At 38.0% G+C, this 21671-nt stretch overlaps 1 protein-coding gene across 3 annotated transcripts in view; it reads right to left on the reverse strand.

Moving 5' to 3' along the window:
- The window catches only part of EPHA3 (EPH receptor A3), a 217397-nt gene extending 210224 nt beyond the window's left edge, over positions 1-7173 (reverse strand). For all 3 annotated transcript variants that reach the window (XM_026842010.1, XM_026842000.1, XM_026842020.1), the window contains exon 1: positions 7109-7173. The gene's annotated coding sequence lies outside the window, so the exon portion shown is untranslated. The remainder of the gene's footprint in view (positions 1-7108) is intronic.
- Between the last annotated feature and the right edge of the window lie 14498 nt (positions 7174-21671).

The following is a 21671-nucleotide window of genomic DNA, read 5'->3' on the forward strand; positions in this document are numbered from 1 at the left end:
GGGGGGGGTGTCCCCCTATTTTTCATTATAAAAAAATGGTACAAGGACATTGCACTTACTGTACATTTTACATGTATGTTGTTGCAATTTTTTTTTTTTTTTAGGAATCTCATTATTTGAAGTAACATGGTAAAAATGCTAGTTTCAAAAGAAAGGGAAAGAAGTCTTTCTTCATCCCTTAATGATGATCATGGAGTAGAAATTAGCATACTTTTTACTTTAGGTCAAGTTAAAAGCTGTTCTTAAAAGGTACCAAAACACAGTACTGTTATGATCATATTGAATTTTTCAAATGAATGCAACACAGACCACAATTATCAAAACAACACATCTAAAAAATATCAGTGTTCTACATTTTAAAAAGGCATTTCTTTCTGGTAACAATTCATAACAAGAGACAGGCATAAATATAATTCTGAAGTAATATGGATGCTACCAATTTTTCTTTCAAATTCCCCCATTTCTTTTGTCAACTCCACCTCATTTTTTTTATTTAAACTTCCGTTCTAAATGTGTGCTTAATGCAAGCAGCTGAAGATAGTGCACAGATGAAACACAAGTCAAAGTCAGCTAAAGTACACCCAAAAAGTACACTTACATACTGCTTCTGAAGATATCAAAACTTGCATATTATATTCAGAAAGCAGTACTAAACAATGTTGTCATCAGTTTAACAATATCCATATAATTTTTAAAAAATCCATCTGACATATCTCATAGCTTTATATTGCTAAAAGTAATACCTATCGGAAAGGGGGAAAAGTACAGTACAAATACATTTCTTTTTCATCATGTTCAGATTTCATGTAAAAGCAGCACCCACAGTCAAAAAAACACCACTGCATTCTGATTCAAGCTCTGAGTGTGAAGAGATTTTAGTTCAAAAGATGCAAATTTTTAAATGTCTCTCTCCAAAGCAAAATTGTTCACAGTAATAAAAATAAATTCAAACAGGTTTATTTTAGTAAGAAGAAAACAAAAAGTCTAAAAATGAGAAAAAGCACACACTCGATTACAGAAAATTGGAGGTGAAGGGAAGAACTTATGAAAGCTATAGTAAAAGTGCTATTATTTTTTAACACTGTCTCTTTCATTATTTTGAAAAAAAGGAGAATAAAATGAAAGAAATACACTTTTACTGCACCCCAAAAGCAAATATCTTAGTGGGGAAAAAAAAAAATTACTTTTTCAATCATCCATTCAATGTAAGACAAAACAAAGTCTATGATTCACAAAAAGAGAATCCCAAGTGGTTGCTTTGACTTTCAATCGCCAAAATAGTCTGCTTCATTTCAGACCTGATACACCACTTGTGAAAAGCAGGGTGACAGTAGGAAATATATGAAGTTGTAAGGAGACCAGAGCTCAGGCAAAACATAGATATACCTTGGGTTTAACACAATGCATTGCTTTAAGAAGAACTAAGGAAATGCCACTGCTAATGAGTAGGGAAAAATATCTATAACAGCATAACATGTCTGTTTTAATTTTGAAAAAAGGTACTTATTTTTTTCTTTTATAAAGAAACCTTTCAGTTTCAATCTTTTGTCTCATACCAATTGTTTGATATAATTTGTTTTACTTTGAAACTCATTTTCACAACCACCTCATGATTTTGGTAATACTCCCCACTTCAAATACAGTATCACTTAGAAGTTGACAAGTAAGCTTGGTGTCTCAGACAAAAAATTAATACAGACCAATACATCAACTGGTATCAAAAGAAAACTAAAGTTGGGTTGTTTTGTGAATTCTTGTATTCATTGGCCAGTTGCAAGCTTTTGTGAAGGCTCAGCTGTCCTAAAATTCTGCACTGGTGTAAAAATAAGAGACACATGTAGGGAAGACAGGCTTTCTGTGTGCCCAGCTGAGGGAAAGACTGAAGCGTGACACCAGGAAACCTGAAGGCATTAAGGACCTACTGCAAAAAAAAGCCTTCGCTCACAGGACACAATTAACCGCAAGACACAAAACTGCAGGAAAACAAACCTCATTATTTCTACCACTCATGGAAATACTTACTAATCTTGAAAATGTCTTCCATATAAACAGAGAAACTTTCCATTCACAGTGGCATTAAAAACTGATTCCTGAATGCAGTTTATTTGACTGCACTTTAATCACAAGCAAAATACAACTCCGCACAAGTTCTCCTCCACCTTCATCTAGTCACAAGGGATATCCAAATGCATATTTAGTCAGACTCTTCTGTGGTCACTGTCCATAAGGACATGGGCTTGCTCAAGTGAGTCCAGAGGAGGCCACAAAGATGCTCATGGGGCTGGAGCACCTCCCCTGTGAGGACAGGCTGAGAGAGTTGGGGGTGTTCAGCCTGGAGAAGAGAAGGCTCCGGGGAGACCTTATAGCGGCCTCCCGGTACTGAAAGGGGCTACAGGAAAGGTGGGGAGGGACTCCTGATCAGGGGGTGTGGGGATAGGACAAGAGTCAACAGTTTTAAACTGGAAGAGGGTAGATTTAGGTTAGATGTAAGGAAGAAATTCTTTCCTGTGAGGGTGGTGAGACAGTGGCAGAGGTTGCCCAGAGCAGCTGTGGCTGCCCCCTCCCTGGCAGTGTTCCAGGCCAGGCTGGACGGGGCTTTGAGCAACCTGGGCTAGTGGAAGGTGTCCCTGCCCATGGCAGGGGGGTGGAACTAGATGGTCAAGTCCCTTCCAACCCCAACCATTGTATGATATCCCACCAAAAAAAAAGCCAAGAAGTTTTTATAGTGCCACACATTAGCTGGCTATTGAAACCAGAACAAATGCAGCCAGGGAGACTCCCACTGTCATGGATAGTAAGTAATGCAGTCTAATGTGACAAAATACTTTCAGGCTTTTGAAATATAAGAAAAGAGGCATTTTCCTCATTTTCACTTGGATTTTTTGATTCTAACCCAATTTCAGTTGAAGGAAAAACTCGCATTAATCTCAGTCATGCATGCTCTAGAGCCTTCCTAGCACAACACAAAATAGTACAGAAACAAGGAATGTTATACTTCTCTAATACTTACAAACCAGTTTCCACTACTGAGATGATCAGCTTGCTTTGTTCAAATGATCATGAGAGTGACCACTAAGAAAAAGCAAAGTTATTCACACCAGATTTTTCAAAGCACTTCAGCATACAGCTGGCAGCTCAAGTACATGCTCAAAAGTTTATGGTACTGAGCACGGCCAGCTCTCAAAGAAGTCAGGATGATTCTGAAGAAACTTGGGGACCTAGAGTACTGCCACAATCAAAGGCAGTATCTTTATTTCCCAATCAGTCTTTCAGAACTTTGCCTGCCATTTACTAACTTTGGTCATGTACAGAACGCATTGTGGTTGGAGGGTTTTTTGGGGTTTTGGCTTGGTTTAGGTTTTTATGCAATTATCTATTATGTGACAGTTATAAATGCCAGAGCATTCTTTTCTCTAGCTACAAGCAAAACAAGGTAAGCATGATTTCTCTTTTACTTTTCTGCCAACTACATATAAAAAAAAAAAAAAAAGTGCCCCAAAATCTTAAGTCCTTAAATATGAATAATAAACACGTAAAGATCAAGATACGGTCTGGGTGACTGCAGAATGATGTACCATGATTATGTCACAATTTAAAAATTTTTTTTCCAAACTTCCCAGAGAACACAGAGCTAGAGTCAAACTAAATACATCTTTCTTACTAAAAAATGATGCTGAAACCAATACAACTACATACATGAATATGCAGAACAGGATTTAGACTGTAGTCTTTTTGTCCTGTATGAATTATCCATCACATTTCTATTGTATATTATTAAAGTGACTTGCTTTTTTATCCTCCCAACCCCCACATCTGTGCTGCTGTAATTTACGTGAATTGCAGTTAATGATCACTTGCGTTATGCTTAATCAGCATATCAATAATATACTCTGCACAGACTAAGTAGCTCTTCTTTCTTTCCCCTTTAATGAAACCTATAGAAATGGAACTGGTATTTGACTGATTGGCATTACAAAAAGGTTGCCGAGGCAGGTGCTGGAGATGGTAGTACAGGATATAGGCCTTGTGGCTGCTGCCAATCATGCTCAAGCATCAGCAAAGCCCGCTATTATCTTTTTTAATTCTGTTGCCTTGCTATCTAGAGGGGCTGATGTTTTGTACTTAAGGGATTTAATGAGCTTGACCAGATCAGTGTTACTGACGCCAAGACTGTGGCTGTGTGGGATGGTTCAAGGAGAGATCACATTCTTACAGGGTGATATTATTAACCATGGTCTAAAACACTGCCATTAGAGTGTTCTTATGTGGAACATGGAAATCTCTGAATAGAGATGACCTATAAATCTTAACATGAATATTCAGGGATTTCTGGAAAGCTGTTATTATATATACCCAAGTAAATGCAGACTTAAAAGAATACAGAACCACTGAACACTTAAAATGACAACCAATTTGAGCCATTTTGCCAGAAATCAATCAATATCATGTATTGATAAGATAAAATTATTAACCTAGTAAGAGGTTTATTAAACACTTTGGCTAAATTATTTTTTAAAAATTCTGTAAGTCACTGGCCTCAGTATACTGACATTTATGACTTCAGATGAGAACACTGCTGCATGCTGGAGAAAAATTGGCACAACACCAATATTCTCATTTGTGAATCACAGCCTCAAGTGTAGCTCTATTAGCTTTACCTTGTAAATCACCACTATGCTATTAGCAATCTTTCAGTATGATGTGACATCTTTATTATAATGTTTTTCCACTAAAGTTTAAGTTCATATTTTAGTTAGCTCAGAGACAGATGCAGACATATTTACCAGGTTTAATTAATTGACTATAAATAAAGGGCTGTAAAAAGAAGGCATCTCTTTCACATGATGTTCAAGTTGTCATCATTTTACAGCAAAATGCCAATTCAGATAGGATAAATGCTACTGTTTCTATACTTTACACTCATGTTTCAATACATAAGCTTAAAATTTCTCAGTATTTTGAAGGCTACAGTTTAGAGTCTCAGTTCTCTTACAAAAACAGTCACTGTACATGATCTGCATTAATTTACTATCATGTGATTTTTAAGTAGGAATTTCATTAACTTGTAAGAACCAGTACAATTCCATGATTTACTTTGGCTTCAACATCCTTGGATATTACAGTAAATAGAACAGCATGCACAGACACACACAAACAAGTTGTGCTGGATTTACCTGACAAAAACTTGCAGAAGCTAATAAAATTGCTTTGAGAGATCTGGGGGCCCTTTTTGGTGGGGTAATGTAGCACATCTGTTTTTCTTATAGCCCCCAAGATACCCTGTATCATTCCCTACCAACTGCTTTAGGCATCCAAGGCAAGAGAGGCACAGCTGCAGGGAGCAGAACAGCAAATCTGCACAGCTGCAAGGAGATGAACAGAAGAGAAGAAGAGTAAAGCAGAGGAGGGCAAGGCAGCTGGGAGAGACAGGAAAAAAAAAAAGCTTTGCAAAAAAAAAAAAAAAAAAAAAAAAAAAAAAAGAGTTCCCTCTTAGACATCCTGTTTATAGAGGTTTCTTATTGGGAAAAGTCAGCAGGAACTGCCACTAGAAAGAAACATGAACCCTCTTCCCACTTCTTCCCTCTGAGAATGGAACAAATTGTTCAGAAACAGAGATTCATGTATAAACTCAAAAAATAAACGAAGCCTTAATCCTTAAATACTGCTAAACACCTGCATAACACTTAATATCAAGAAGGCACTACTTAAATATTAACAACTGGATCCCATAAGGCAGAGATGCAAAAGTACTGTTAGCACTGATCTCTGTAAAAGTAATAAAGGTGAAGCAACAGCTTGTCCAAAGCCACAGAAGGATCAAAAAGCAGATGTTCACGATCCTATGAAAAAAACAATGAGCAAATACTTGCCAACACCAAGAATTCAAACCAAAGTTGGTCTGGAAAAATGACAGTGGCTGGACTCTTAGCCAGCAGCTCTTTATCAAGAGGACTAGAGACAACATTTCCCAAGGACTTAGAAGTGGCAGCACTCTCTGGCAGAGGTTTACTGGTTGGGTAGGTAGAAGACACAGGCAGAGACGCACAAAGACTTCTAGGAGTTGTCATCCTAAAGGTAGAAAACCAGAGTAAGACTGCCATAGGGGAAGAAAACAAAGCATCTTAAGGGTAGGCACAAGTGACAGGACAGCAAGAGAAGGAGCCACAAGTTTCCAAGTGCTTTCTTTCAGCAAAGACTTGATGATACAGTCTTCTCCGAGGGCGAGGGAAGCTCCAGATGCCAAGGCTTCAGCCTGCCAAGCAGGTTTTTGTTCAGGGGAAAGAATACAGGAATGCAAGAGTTTTCTTGCATATCTGTGCTATGCAATGTAGAAAGGGAGTAACAGGTTGTTCTTACACATACATGCATTCCACAGAGACAAGTTGGGGAGTGACCAGATAACAGCACCACTGGATGGCTATGAAATGATACTAAGTCATCAAAAGTTTTAAAAAAAAAGAGACTGGTGGCAAACGCTATGTAAAAGTAATGGAATTAGCATGTTTGAAAGCACAGATACTCTAAGACTGCACTTCTACTAATAGAACATCTAGTTTCATTAGATCTGGATACAAGGTAAATAAAAATAAAAATCCCAACCCTCAAGAACATTATTTAGACACTTCTTTAATAACATTTAAACTCATAAGTGTTGAATTGTTCAAGTACTGTTACAAGAGTTACCAAATAAGTACTTACATCACCTGCTCATGTTCACACATTTTTCACCTTTCACTACTTCCATATGAGTAAATTAGCACATAATTCTATGAAACAGTCCCACGATCTTTCAGAAATATACATTGTGATAGAAGAAGAGTACCTAAAGAGGACTACTTTTTTTTTTCCTTTTGGTTCAATGCACCTCTTGCTTTCATTTTCTCCAATAAGAGTGAGCTCTTCCTGGGGATTACATACAGGGCGATGTATGTTCTAAAGAGAAGGGACCATAGCTATGTAAGCTATGTATTGCAAGTTTAGAGCAGACTATTTTTGAAGCTCCAGAGAACCAGCACTATTGCACAGTGTCCTCTGAAGAGGAAACAATGGTTAAATAGCACATTGGTCTGTAGCAGCACTTTTCCATTTCACAGTCTAGTGAACTCACCCCATGTGATGGGTAGGAGATCCAGCCCAGCTCCCCTTGAATTGTTTTTGAATCCAGCAGATTAACTACAAAAGAAGACAAAATGAAGAGGAATGAGTTTCATTTGCCTCTGTCCAGTTAACCCCAGTTACCCATACCAAACGACATGTTTATTCGGGGACCTTGTGAGCAGTTCATTTGTTCAGGTGGCCTGGTAGTTAGCTACAAAGAAGAAAAAGACAGACAAATGGAAAGGATCATCTTGTTTATCTTAAAAACATGGTAAGAACAGCAGACGGGGAAACTTTTCAAAACAATAAAGTGACCAAAAACAAACAATGGGTCGCTTGCCAAATTAGTTACAGCAGGGGGTGAGAACAGAGCACTTCTATCAGCTGCACAAACTACAGCGTTTTCCCCCTGGACGCCTGAAATTTGGGTCAGTGCATCTAACTACATAGGTGAGATCTGAATATTTTAATCATTATCTGATTAAAGGACTGTATTTGGCATATATAATTTTCTCATAATACAAGAATAAATTATGAATGCTGATTAAAGTCTTTTCTCCAGTTATTTCTTTCTTCTGATCTAATTTGTTCTCAAATTGTCTTGCAGTAGTGTTTTCTAAATGTCATGTGTAAAACATTAGATACAAAAGTAATTATTTAGCATTAAAAGTAAGTTTGTCTGAACTTGTAAAGAGGGACCTCAATTCATTGCTAATCTTGCTGTTGATTTTTTTGAGAGGCATGCAACAATTTTCAGAGTAAGATTTTATTTATAAACAGTCCGATACAGACATTCTCCATTCAGTCAAACCACAGTGTTTCAGACCCATTTTAAAACATGACAGGTGTTTAAAATAAATACATATATAAGACAAATTAAAGGATATTCTTCTCTGGTATTTGCATATTTGTCTTTTACAAGCAAAAAGTAAGTTCTGTTCCTTATATTGGCCATATAGTCTCCACATGCATAATCACAGTTCTCTAACTAACCACTTCTTTATTAACACGACATGGAACGGGTGAATTGATACAAAGCACCATAAAAAAAGAACAGCCTCTATATAAACACAAACCAATGAAGTATTAGTACACATGACAACATTTTTCGTAACTGCACCAATCTCTACACCTTCAGTATTTATTATCTGCAATTTGGGCTTACTTTCGTTGTGTTGTGTGTCCATCCCCCTGCCCCCATTTTTTTTTTTTTCAATATGGAAATTACTATAAATGATAAAATAAATAAATCCCATCATATGCAAGGGAATTTTAACACCTGAGAATGATGGATCTATTAGAGGTGGCCACTGTAATCATATGAGCAGCTTCAGCTTCTATTTGTAAGCCTGAAGGGTTGTCACTGCTCCCAGAACCAGATGGTCTGGGTATTGGCACTCAGAGAAAATAAAAGAATAGGACTAGGAAGGGAAAAAATGAGGGAAACTATCTATAAATCTGCTAAGTTAAGCTTTTTGTATTATTTCATCATTCTCCTTTTAATTGCTGCTTAATTTTGGACATCACTTAAAAAGAGAGCTATGAAAGCATTATTTTTCTTGTTATTGGGATGTAAAGGAGGAGACACAGTAGAGAGAAACAGCTGTACAGCACTAGAAATAAGACCATGTTATAAACAACCATATACACATTTGCCTACATTTGTGTGCATATGCATTCGTGTTGTGTATGTGTATATACGCAGTGCTACACAAATGAGCTGCTCTGCCATCTTTGTGAGGAAAAATGTTTCCCCCTGCAGTTATATACCCCTTTAAAAGAAAACAGGACTTTAAATTTTTACCTGTACCAATAAACAAAATATCCTTACTAATCTTACAGAAAGAACATAATCCAGTATTACACATTTCTTAGCTCTGAATTTATCAATAATTAAATTCTCAATCACCTACACAAAGAAAAATCAGTCGGTCCTTTACCGAGTGCATAGGGCCTGAGGCAAACTATTCTGAAGCAAGGTTTGCATCTATAAAAGGGAAATACTAATAAAAATTCAAAAGGAAAAAGTGCACTTTTTTGACTACAAAATCCCACAGATTATGGATCTCCTGGGATAAAACAGATATGTTCACTGTGCATCTGCAATACATGGTGGTGAAGGAACTGTGACTTCTGAGGTAAATTACTTGGCAGTAAATTGCTAAGGCAAATGACTCAGGAGTAAACTTAAATAGTATATTTATTCTTTAAGAATGAGCATCTTGAAAACTTGATTGCTGCCACTTTTAAGAATTCGGTCCAAATTCATCAGTTTCATCTGGAAAAAAATAAACAGGCTCACAACCTGCTGGTAGTTTCCCTCTCCAAACTTGCCAAGCAGCTTAGCAAATGCCCTCGAGGTGCAGAAGACCAGAGCTCAGCATCACTGTGAGACCTCCCTATGCCACCTTCTTAGTGGTCAGCTCCCTACTGCCTGCCTCTCTCCAGAGCAGGTTTACCAGGTACTTCTACAGGAAGCAATCACAGGCATTACAACAGGACCATGGGGGGCAACTGCATATTAATTGCAAGCCACATGTGCCCCACAACAGGTAGATGCCTCAGCTATGGAGAAACTTGTGTTGCAATACATGGGGATCAAATCTACAACGGTAAGAATATTTTTTCAGCCCCTCTCCTTCATTCCACCTACCTTCCTCATCTCCTGCAAACTGGCACTGCTAGGCAAACTACTTTTCCCTGCTTATATATTTCACTACATTTTAGAAATCATTAGAAGGCAGGTTTTCACACTGACTACATTAGGCTTCTAGTTCAGACGGAAGTCAGAGAATGCAAGTAAGTACCTACAAAGAGTAGTATGAATGCTCCCATTACTGACAAAAAAAAAAAATTCAAAGCAAAGCTATGTTCCACACCTATAACTTTATTAAAAAGTAGTTTTGTGCTAAACATTTATATGCTTCCATCCTGCACAGTCTTCGACCTTCTCCATTTTCATTTGTGCAAGAAGGAACAAACTTGTCAAACAACTATTGAATATCTAGCAGAATAATATCAGAAAACCTTAAGTTCCTTCACCTATCTAGCCACATGGTCTTCAGCAATTATAAAGACCACTTTTTTCTTTTCTTTTTTTTTTTTAAATGCCAAGAAATGAAAGACCAGGAGAGGGGAAAAAAATACCCAAAAGGGGAAAAAAAAAAAAAATTATACTGATCCCCTAGATAACTGTCATATTGTCTGGATATTATTTCAGGCAAGCAGAAACATAAAGCAGACTGCCTGACTGCTAAAACTGTTTAGAATCCAACTGAAATACATATAATACTTTTTCCCTATTAAAAAAAAAAATGGAAAAAAACGCCAACTTTTCATCAAAAGTGTACTGTTGTTTAATAGTAACTAAAATGCAAAACATTTCCTTGCAGGTTGTCAATTGAAAAAAACCACCTCCCTCTCCCTAAAAAAAGCTTCTATGAAACTCATTTTTCCTGTGACTTCAAGAGAAAGTTGTACACCTTGATAGATAGAAAACAGCTAACACAGGGGCTGTAATGATCATGGTCCCTAGGCAAAAATGACAGGCAAGAGTCATGTCATGTTCTGTGATTGTATGTCCTAACATTGCATATTTATCTGGAAATTGAAGTAGAAAATAGCACTTCCCTACACTAAGACTGAAGAAATACATAAAAGATGGATTAGATATTCATTGTGGGTTGGGTTGTTTCTTTTTTCATGGATTGGTAGAGTCAGGTAAAAAATAAAAAACTTTACACAAGCGCTTCATTCATACAATGACTCATTTCAACTTCTTTCAACCCCGTTGTATCCTCTAGTGTAACAAAAGGCAACAATTGGTTCACAAAACTGACTGACCAGTTCATGAAGTGTATCATGAAAATATATCCACTCAGATCTTCATCAGTGGGCATGTACCAGTATGACCCTCACATTCTTCCACATATAATCAAAGTTAAATGCAAGCCGATGTTTAAATGTACTACAAATGCTTATAGCCTCTTATTTACCAGATGAAAGAGAGAAGTGGAGAGGAGAGAGTTCTAATCTCTCTCGTGGCAGTGTCATGTGCAAGGTGTGTACCACTAGTCACGCCAGCATGAAGGGAACTGTATGACTTCAGACAAAAAGAGAGGTCAAGCTACTTTGTGTGGCAATACTACTTATTTCATTGTAAGTTAACAACCAGGTACGCCAGAGCAGCTGGCCCACTGAAGAGCAGGGCTGCGCAAGCATTTGAAGCTGCAAGTCAGACACGGTCCTAACTTCAGAGGCTGATTACCCACAACGCTCTTGTTCTTAAATGGGGAATTGGGGAACAGAAGAAGAGGAAGGGTTGACATATTACGTCCCCAAAATAAATCTAATAACTCCTCTTCTTTCCTGTTACTGCTTTCCAAAAGAGAGAGGAAAAAGTAGTTTTACAAGTCAGGCCACATGAAAGAGAATCAGGATTTCCAGGCTCTTTCTGAAGCTTATGTGTTTCTCACACAACTCATTTGCTCTCCTTGTATTTCCTCCTCCTGCAAAACTCTTGAGTATTATTCAGCTAGCTCTTACAGAAATCTCTGAGGTTGACCAGTCGGTTACTAGGGGTAACTCTTAAACCAGCTGAACAGTTTGTCGCTATTGACAATTCTTTCCTACAGAATACCTTGAAAAGGATCACTGGTCATGCTAAGGAGACACAGAGGAGTTCTCATAAAAAGCTTTAAATAAAGTGCTGTCTAATAATCTCAGTGTCCTGCATTGGTTCCCATCATGTAATTAACTTGCTTTAAAAATACTTATAAATACAAGGGAGAATTTACTGGTATTAAAATACTGCAGTGCTACACAAATTGAGCAACCACCACTTCTGGCTCTGAAAAATCAGTGACTTTGTCCTTCCGTTCAACAGCCTTGCTCACCGTACTGTACGCTGTAGCTATTTCTGCCAAGTGGCAGCATACCAGCAAAATGCTGATTAAGAACATGTTTTCTTTCCTGTTAGAAGCTCTCACCTACCCAACTCTTCTGGCCTTCCCCATTCACAACTGCAAGAGAAAGCATTATTAGTTCCCTCAATATGCACTTCTGCCCAGGGGGTAAAGATGAAACTCTTTCCAACAACTGGAGCAGGGGCATGGAGGCAAAATGCAAAGCTTGCTCACTTCCCTTTTTGTGGCATCAGACAGAAGACGAGTGAAGGCTCAAGTGGAATTTGACACGTAGACCCACTCATGCTACCAGAAACTGTATCTAGTTTGAGAGCGATGGCAGAGGGCCTGTCCCAAGGCTCCCTAACAACAGGTTTCATCAGGAGTAATGTCAGCAAAAGAAGCAACTGTAAAACTAACAAGATACCTGAACACAGTCTGAAAGAAGGGGCATTTCCAGAAATACGTGGAGTAATGACTGCCACAATGAACTGAACACAGAATAAATACCTCCCCTAATAAAAAAAATAAATCAACACATGTTGTGCCATGTAGAACCAGACTGAGATCCTCCTCACTGCCCAAGAAATGGAGAGAAAAGCCTGCTAGGAGGCAACTTGCAATATCTAAACACCCTACAAACAACTTCACCACTGGAAAGCATTTTCAAATCATATTCTTTACAAAGAAAATACAGAGCAATGGCCAATGAGGTAAAACACATAAAATATTTTTCAACTAATTAATATTTCCAATTAAAAAATAAAAAATAAAAAAAAGAACAAGAAACAATCATTGATTTGTCTTTTCCTCTTTAGCATCAAACTGTTAGTTTAGAAATACATTACTTAGTTATTAAAAAAATGCCAACAAATGGAGAAAATTAAATTTGCTATGCAACCAAAAAAAAAAAACAAACTGGTGAATGCCCATAATTGAAACGTGTCATACAATCCTGAGCAGCAAAAAAAATACTTTGTGGCAGGAAGTCAGACTGAACTTGGTTTTGGGGTGGGACACAGCAGAGTCAGCACAAACCCTGACATACATTTTTAGAATGGCGGACTCTTCCCAGCAAAGGGGACTTGCACCTGGGTTTTCATCCACCTATCAGACAGATCTGAGTCTTCTCAACTCTCTGTTCCCCCAGCAGTGGCAAAAGTGAAATAAGAGTGGGAGCAGATCAGCTTCGTGGTTTTGGTTTATTCTGAGCCTAGAAGCAACACCTACAGAAAAACAGGCTGGGCCCAGGCAAAGCCAAAGTTGCACCTCAGTCCATTCGTTATAATTGCCAGCTAGGATTAGCTATTGTGTTGATGTTGCTGAAATCATGCTAAAATTGGCTAAGGTAGACCACAAAATCTTTGGGAAGGGACAATAAATAAGTAATTAAAATCAGTAGATAAGAAACCACTCTATGAAGCAATGCTAACCAATGTAATATGCTCATCATGGAAGGGTGTCCCAACAGTGAAGCCTGGTTTTAAGTAGCAGACTTGGGGCCTCATTTGCTGCTTGTCTGTTAAAAAAAGTCAAGCATCCTGTGATTTTATGGTCCTGCATTTCTCCTCAAATGTTGTAGTGAAGATGCTATTAATGTTTGGAAGAAAATGACCTCAGTATAAGAAAGATCTTCTAGGTGCTCATCTACTATTATAGCTCTGCTTTTACAGCTTTGTCTCCCTCCAGCCTGAGACACCCTAGGACACAAAGTGACACTAAGCTACACAGAGTAAAGTCTCCTAAAAACAGCCAGTATAACATGCTTTGTAACACATATTCAAGTGCCAACAAAGTTTGGCCCATCTACTACACAACTCTTTTCCAAACGCCAGATTTCTGCTACAGCTCAAAACCAGACTAGAGTCCTTCGAGGCGCACAACGCTGTGAGGTCTGCACTTTCAACCCTTCTTGCCTGTGCCATTACACTGTACAATACAAATATGATTTTGTGCAGAACATTCCAAATTTGGCAACTGTCATGTTCAATCTGTGGTTAAATTGCTGACGGAAGAACTCCACCAGGGTGGGGGCAAGAGATGAACAAACAAGGGAAAACCAAAATGAATTAAAGAACAGTTGCTCCAATATTGAACACAGGAATCTTCTCAAGACGACCAGATAGCCCAAGCCTCCATTATTTTCATTTACATGTTCAGTAAATAACTGTTTCCAAAATTAAGAGATTGTGTTACAAATCTCAGATGAAAAGACAAAAGACTAGCAACATGTGTCAAAGTTACCCAATAAATTATTGCTTCTATAGAACATAAAAGGTTCCTTCATCAATTTGGATTATTTGGTAAATACTATTCTCAGCTTTTGAAGAGGAAGAGTCTCATTTTCCTCCCAGCTTTTACTCTTCTCATCAAACACACTCCCCAAGAGTATCTGAGGCCAGATTTAGATATCTCCGTTTTCCCTACTGCTGAAAGCAGGCAAAGCAGGAACGTTACTGGGAGTTTCTCTCAGAAGACTGCCACGAAGAAGGGACAGCAGGACAGCAATAAGCAGTGCAGGAATGCCTATCAAGAAAAGTACGGATTGTAAAACTGCAAAGCTGGAGCTGACCAGGGAGGCTCCACGACCTGCATAGCAGCCCTCTCCCCGCCTGCTGCACACAGCATGAATTTCGACATTGCTAGGGATCAGCGGCACTCCCGTGCCCCCTTCACGGCGGCTCAGACCGTGCTAACCAGCAGCCGCAGCTCTACGTGCACCTCAGCTCAGCCAGCGTGGCTCTCATCACCTGCACTTGGCACCACGTAGAAGCTCTCCAGCGGTCTTCCTCCTTTCGCTAAGTATGGAGCCTACGTGCAGGAAAGGGACAACACTATCCTAAGTCTCCTGAACAGACAGGACAATGGCAGTCAGGTCCAAAAATAAAAACGTGGCATGAGAGGTTTCAGAGAGCGAAAATGCAGGACTATACTGTTCCTTAGCAGACAAAACTGGAACTGATTTCACAAGTAAACATTCTGCTGCTAGAAATCTTAAGAGTGTTCACATAACACCAAAAGCCATTCCCCCCCATCCTACTGAGGAGGGACTCCAAGCAATAGCAAAGGCAAGGCAGCATATGTAAAGCTTTCATCTTACCCTCTCATCAATCTGTATCAAGTCTATACAGGTGTGCAGGCCACTCAAACCTCCCACCTTAGCACCTTGTAGAAGTCATTCTGACTACTCTAAGGAGAAATCAAAGACAAGCCGTTTCCCTAAACCAGCAGCTCCTTCTGTAGGAGTGAGGTGACAAATCTTTGCACTACTTTTTCTCGAAGTACCTGTCGCATTACATTGACAACCGCCCATCCATTCTCATGGATGAACACAGGCAAAACAGATTTTATTTCTTTTTTATTAGTTTGAAACATGAGAGTTCTCTTGATATCATTAAAGTGGCGTAAAGCTCAATTTCCAAGTATGCAAAACATATGACTGGTGGGCTGGAATGCAGTGTTTATCAAAGGGGCCTAATAAGGTTTCAATTTTATTAGGCTATTTCCTGTAAGTTGATCTGTGCCAGTCCTTTTCATTAAGACAAGGATATAAAAATTAAAAATGGATTAACCTAATGGGTTCCAAATTACTGTGTCGCTTTCACTTCTTTGCACTTTTTTTTTTTTTTAAACAGTTCCAACTGGTCCTTTCCCATTACCTCCTACATGAGGCATAAACCCTTAGATACCTGAATTAGTTCAGCTGAACTCGGATTCAAATTCAAATCCTCCAAAGCTCATTCTAATCTATCACTGTAGTGTTAAATCTGACATCAGTGAAGCACAGCATTACACATGTAAATGCAAAATGGAGTCTGCTGTGTTAAAAGGGAGTTTAACTTGGAAAACCAAGTTCACCTTTCTCAGAGGAAAAAAAAAAAAAAACAAAAAAAAAAAACCAGAAACTAAGGATGAGATTCAGTTACCTAAACCTGGCCACTCCATGTCTTTTAGCAGCTCAGAATAGAAGCGGGTTTCTCATAGGATGTGTCATATTTGCCAGTCCCACTGGGTGCCCAAATCTTGAAGCACATAAAATGGTACCATAAGCCTATGTCTTGCCAAAACTCAACAGTAAACATTACTCAATTTTAATAAGCTCCAAAGCACATCTCAAAAGGGCTTAAGCACAATGCACAACTAATCTTTTTACTTCTGTATTCCTCATCTCTTGGAGGAAAAATAATGATATTCAGTATTCACTAGTTTTGCAGAACTGAGCTCTCCAAAGATCTGATAGTTCTGGGGTCTACCAGAGTGTCACAAAGATTCCCCCTTGGGAAGGCTTCTAACAATGTTAAAGGGAAAGAAAAAAAATGTTGCACCACAGTGTCCATGTTCACTCAAGGTTAACTGAGAATTCAAAACCTAGTATGACATACTCAATTTCTAGAATTCTAAACACCAAAAAGTGTCACCGAAAAGACACTTGGGCACACACAGCACCCATGACTAAAAGTTCCTAAGTTCCCACAAATTTTATTGCAGTTCGAACATATTCAAGGCTCTGAAATCACCAAAAATCACAGTAAGTAATCAATAATCCTTTGAGGACAGAATTTTTTGAGACAGGGACCAGAGCAGCAAATGACCGTTCATTTGTTAAAAAGGCCATGATAGACCCCAAGTGAATCAGCTAGCAGAATGCCACAACTCAGAAAAATAATTGCTTTGCATAAATTCCCCGCATGGAGCACAGAAAAACAAAAACCCTTGCAAGTGAATACAGGTGTATGGGGTTTGGTTGAGGTTTGGGGTTTTTTTTTAAGTCTGAAACACAACAGTTAAGACTTGTAAAAAAATTTCTGAGAATCCTGAAGTACTGCATTTGGAAAGCCACCTAGGTGTGCCCTGACACGAGTTTTGTCAAGCTTTTCTTCTCTACTTCCATGAGTCAAGGGCTCCAGCTTGCACAGGCTATGAAATGCTTGGGTCCTTACACGGCTACTCCACTGATAAAATAAACCCACAGAACAAATGACTAAACATCTTGGTGCAAACTGGGGGAGCAAAATGCCAATAGCACAAGAAATCTCCTCAAATGTCATGTTGAGAAAATCAAGATGCTAAAATCAGTTTTATTTTCCAATAGTGATGTCACCAACATGATATTTTCATTGTTTGCCAGGTTAACAGAATTTATGGAGGTAATTAATGCAGAACATGTGTGCTGAGCTATCCATATGAAAAATGGAATTGCCCCTGACTTCATTTGCTGCCTTTGCAACCAAAACCCCACTAACATCTTTTTTCACTATTTCCATATGTGAGAAATACAAATATTTATAACAAAGGTAAATGCCTAAATGATTGTTCTATTCCCATCTACCCACAAGACAGTTTTTCAGATCCCTGTCTTCTGCTTATTCCTCTACTTCCATTAACTTCCCACAAACAGCTCCGATTTCTTGGGAACGACACAACCAGAAAACTATGGAAAAAGTAATGCCATTAAACATATAATTCTTTTCTATAAGTCTTTTTTTTTTTTTTTTTTTTTTTTTTTTACAGGATCAAAGCATCCCCCTTCTAGTAAACAGCATTTTGTACATGCGGTCCTCCCAGTCACTGAGGAAGGAAAAGAAAAGATGATCTTTGCCTTCTACTGAATGACTGAATGTTGATTTATGGGAAGGAAGAGAGAAGAAAAAGCACAGGCATGAGAGAAAAGACTGTAGGGCAGCGTGGGTGGGCACACTCGGAACAAAAGAGAATGATGAGGTTTCCCTACCACTGGGTTATCTTTAGATGGTTTGGGTGAGCACTGTACATTTTCCATAGCTGTAACCACATTCTCCAGGAAAACTGAACTCTAGACCACTGCTAGGACATTTGCTCTCCAATGTAAATCATACATGGGAGAAAAGTTTTTGCAGGATAAGGCCCTCACCATCTTGGAACCTGTTTTGACAAAACATCTTAAGTGGGTGTTCTCCATGGCTGGCCATGAACATTAAGGTTGGACAGACATAACTTGCTTTATTTTTTTCCTAAAGAAAGCACTGCTACAGAAAGATTAAACAGAATGGCAAAAATTGCCTATACTCTGTCTCAACTGCAGCCTCTGCTGAAATTCACCACTGGTAAATCATAGCCATGAAGCTTACTAATGTAAACAAAGCTTAGACTTTCAGGAAGGCAAGGAATTTCTTAATTTGAGCTTTGTTCAGTGTTCACATCATTGTCAGCACTGAATTCTGGGTTACCAATGCTGTCATTAGTTGGAAAAAGTTTGGATTTTGGTCTGATTTTTCTAATTCAGGTCCAACTTTCATTTCTTCTCTGCCTACCTATCCTCTTCCTTTAATCCTTCTCTCCCCCTCCAAATGAGATCCCTCAAAAAGCCTTGACTGTCAAAACATCAACCAGAGTAAAAACCCTCTAGCAGCCTTCTAGCTTCTCCAACGACTAAATCAAGAAACCCAATGTTCATTGTTGCTATTTGTTACAGAACAAAGTTTGTGGGAAGCCTACCGTGGACCAAAACATAATCTTGTTCTTTAATTATTATTTAAATGGTAGCTTGTCACTCTAGATTTTCTACAAACCCATCTTTTCCCAGGCACCAAAGTTTTAGTTTTTAATTACTGTCCTCTTATGTGAGGCAGCTATACATTAGCAGACTTTTTTACTTACTATTTTTTAAAAAAGGGATCAATGCAACGCAAACCTTTCCATTTAAATATAGACATAAATGGTGTAAAAAAAATAGGGGAAATTAAAAAAAAAAACACCATTCCCACACCTTATTACACTAAACTGCCCTGACTGAACCTTAACATTCATCCTATTGTTCACTTAATTGCTAGCAAGTTTCAACCACTGTTAGTTTGGTCTGCTATTCTTCTTTCATCAATATTTTTCCAGTAGATTAATAGGATTTTCCTCCATATTTTGCCTGAAACAGCAGGACACAGTACTTTAATAAAAAAAAAAAAAAAAAAAAAAAAAAAAAAAAAAAAAAAAGGAGTGTGGCACTAACGTTTCTGCTTACAGTGTGTCTGGTTTAATAATATCTCTGCAAATTTAAGGCTGTACAAGCTGGTGTTTCATTCAGGCTACCCGTCACTCTCACAGACTGGAACTTTCTTGTCACCATCCCAAGATTACTTTCAGGCAGGATTATCTTTATTTCTATATCTTTATTTCATTTTTTCATTCATTCACTGAAGAAATTTAAAAGGAATCTTCAGTCTAAGGGACTGAATTTTAATCTTACCTCAGCTTCACACTGAAAAATGAGTACTTTCACTGCAAAGTAAGAACTCGTGCTAGGGTTTATCAAGCACCTAAAAAACTAAGAAGCACAAGACTGCCAGTGGGGAATACAATCCTAACCCAGCAAATTACTACCACGTTCGGCTTCCAAAATTACACCACTGGGAGTTCATACATAAAAGAAAATAATTTAATTTGGAAAATTAAGTTTTGGTTCTTATTTAGAACAGTTTAAAAAAAAAATATATATATATATATATATAAAAGAAGCTACTGCTCTGAAGTGTTACGGAATTAAGAAGGGCTACACCACTGCAATGATTTTTTTAGCAAAATGGATCACTTAACAGTAGTATTTCTAAACAAGAATTCTTCCATTTCACTATATCATTTCTTATTGCAAGTCTTTTCCTCCTCATAAATATATTTTCAAAAATTTTCAACAATGCTTCAGCAAATCAAATGACACATTTTCGCAAGAAAGGAAATGTTAATAAAAAAACTAAAATCCCTACTTCTTACTCCAGAAAACCAACTCTTCAGATGCTGGAATTGTCTTTTAGAAAGGCAATGGGTTAGTGAGAGCCCTCTGCCCCACTTCTGAAGTTCTATCTTACACCTCTGGACAAGTTCAGTCAATTTTGCACCTCAGAGTATCAAAATGACCTATCTGTGTTTCAGTACCAGCTCTACTGAGTAGAGCTTTGAACTTTAACTAAAGGATGTGATTATACCTCCAGTTATTTATATTTTTTTAACAGAGAAAAATCAAACAGCAGCTACAAAGCGGTGGTACCTACATGAATTACAGGTACCTTATGGAACTAACTCGGGCTCTGTATAAAAATCTACCAACAGCACTGTTGTATTCGGCAACAGCTCTGTAGTGACCCTCACTGGTGATAAAATCCAGAGCTCCGAAACAAGAAAATGAACACCTGCATCCGTATTTCTAAACTTTCATCAAGTGGGGATTACAGAAACAAGAGCTATTACATATGCTCCTACAGGAAAACTTACAAGTTCTCAAACAGAATCAAAAGTAAGTATACTAATAGCAATTTACTTAACTCCAGCAGATAATACAAAAATGAAACTAATTTGTGTACTTCCCAGATGGGAAGGAAAAATTTAAGTTCAATCAGAATGCACTCCTGATTTGCAAAGATTTCATCTAAACAACTGCTAAACTCAGTGTGACTATTATCTGTTTAATGCTTTCCCTTCTGGTAGTGCCTCTGAAGCCTAATTTCCTGAGGCTGAGAGTACAGAAGAGTTCTAATCCGTTTCTGTGCCCTGACTGCTTCATTGAGTATCAGATATGTTGCATCCAAATTAACTGCAATAAGAATTAATTGCTGTGTCCAATTTGGACATCTTTGTATTTCAAACATCTGCTTTAAGTTTGCTATAGACAACGTACTGCTTTTTCTTTTTAATATACTGGATTGAAATCAGCAGTAAGTCAAGACAAAATTCAGTGACAGACAGAAAAGAAAATAAATTATTCCATTTGTTAAAGCCTGCTGTCAAAAATGTTGTCAGAAAATGAGGAATTTACCCAACTTCTCCTGTTGCACAGGATTTTTAAAACATCATGGTCTGAATTTTAAAGCATGTTCACTCTTTGTCTAACGTACATTTTAGGATTAAGCATGGAAGCTTTGAATAAGATACAGTTGTATGGAAAACAGCCCTCTAGACCCCCATGACTTTAGAGCTTTCTGAAATTAAATTTTAAATAGGTACCACATTAGGGTTTCTAAACCTACTTGTAACTTTTTTTGCAGATAAAACACTCACGAGCATGCTAGAGGCACCAGCAGGAATTGTCACAATAAATGAAGACTTATCCTGACCTAACAATACCTGACATACAGTGAGGCGAAATTTGTAAAACGCCATTTCCCCGTGCAATCCCTTTTGATTCTACTGAAAAGTTCCCGGTATTGCCAGCCTTTCCCAAAATTACATGCAAAAGTTGGGCAGGCGTTTTGCTCCATGTGCAGACACCGCATTTTTCAAAACCATGCCAAAAGCTGTCATTACTACAAAGGCACAGAAAGTCATCTTTAGCGACTTTAAGTGTTAACAGAAACCAGCCCAGATAAAATGGTGCATTTAATTGTGCAGTTACGCAAAGTTCTGAGATGGTAATCAATGAGTAAAAGATGAAACCACATCTCCAAATCCAATACAGACTGAAAAGAGAGGCTGATTGGAACCTTCTTGCTGTAAACCAAAACAGACACTATTTGAAACCAAGTACTGTAAGCAGATTTACCGTATTGATCTTTTGGTAGCTGTGTTCACAAGAAATTAATTTTATGCTAGATTGAGAGGTTACAAGAAGTTTCCTGTCTGAACAGTCAAAATATTATTGAAGCAATTCAGGTTGTCAGTAAAAGCTTAAACAAATTTGCTGATAATCCTGTTAATGACCTAGGTCAA

The sequence above is a fragment of the Athene cunicularia genome (assembly GCF_003259725.1).
Source record: "Athene cunicularia isolate RWA chromosome 1 unlocalized genomic scaffold, athCun1 chr1_part1, whole genome shotgun sequence".
Classification (NCBI taxonomy): domain Eukaryota; kingdom Metazoa; phylum Chordata; class Aves; order Strigiformes; family Strigidae; genus Athene; species Athene cunicularia.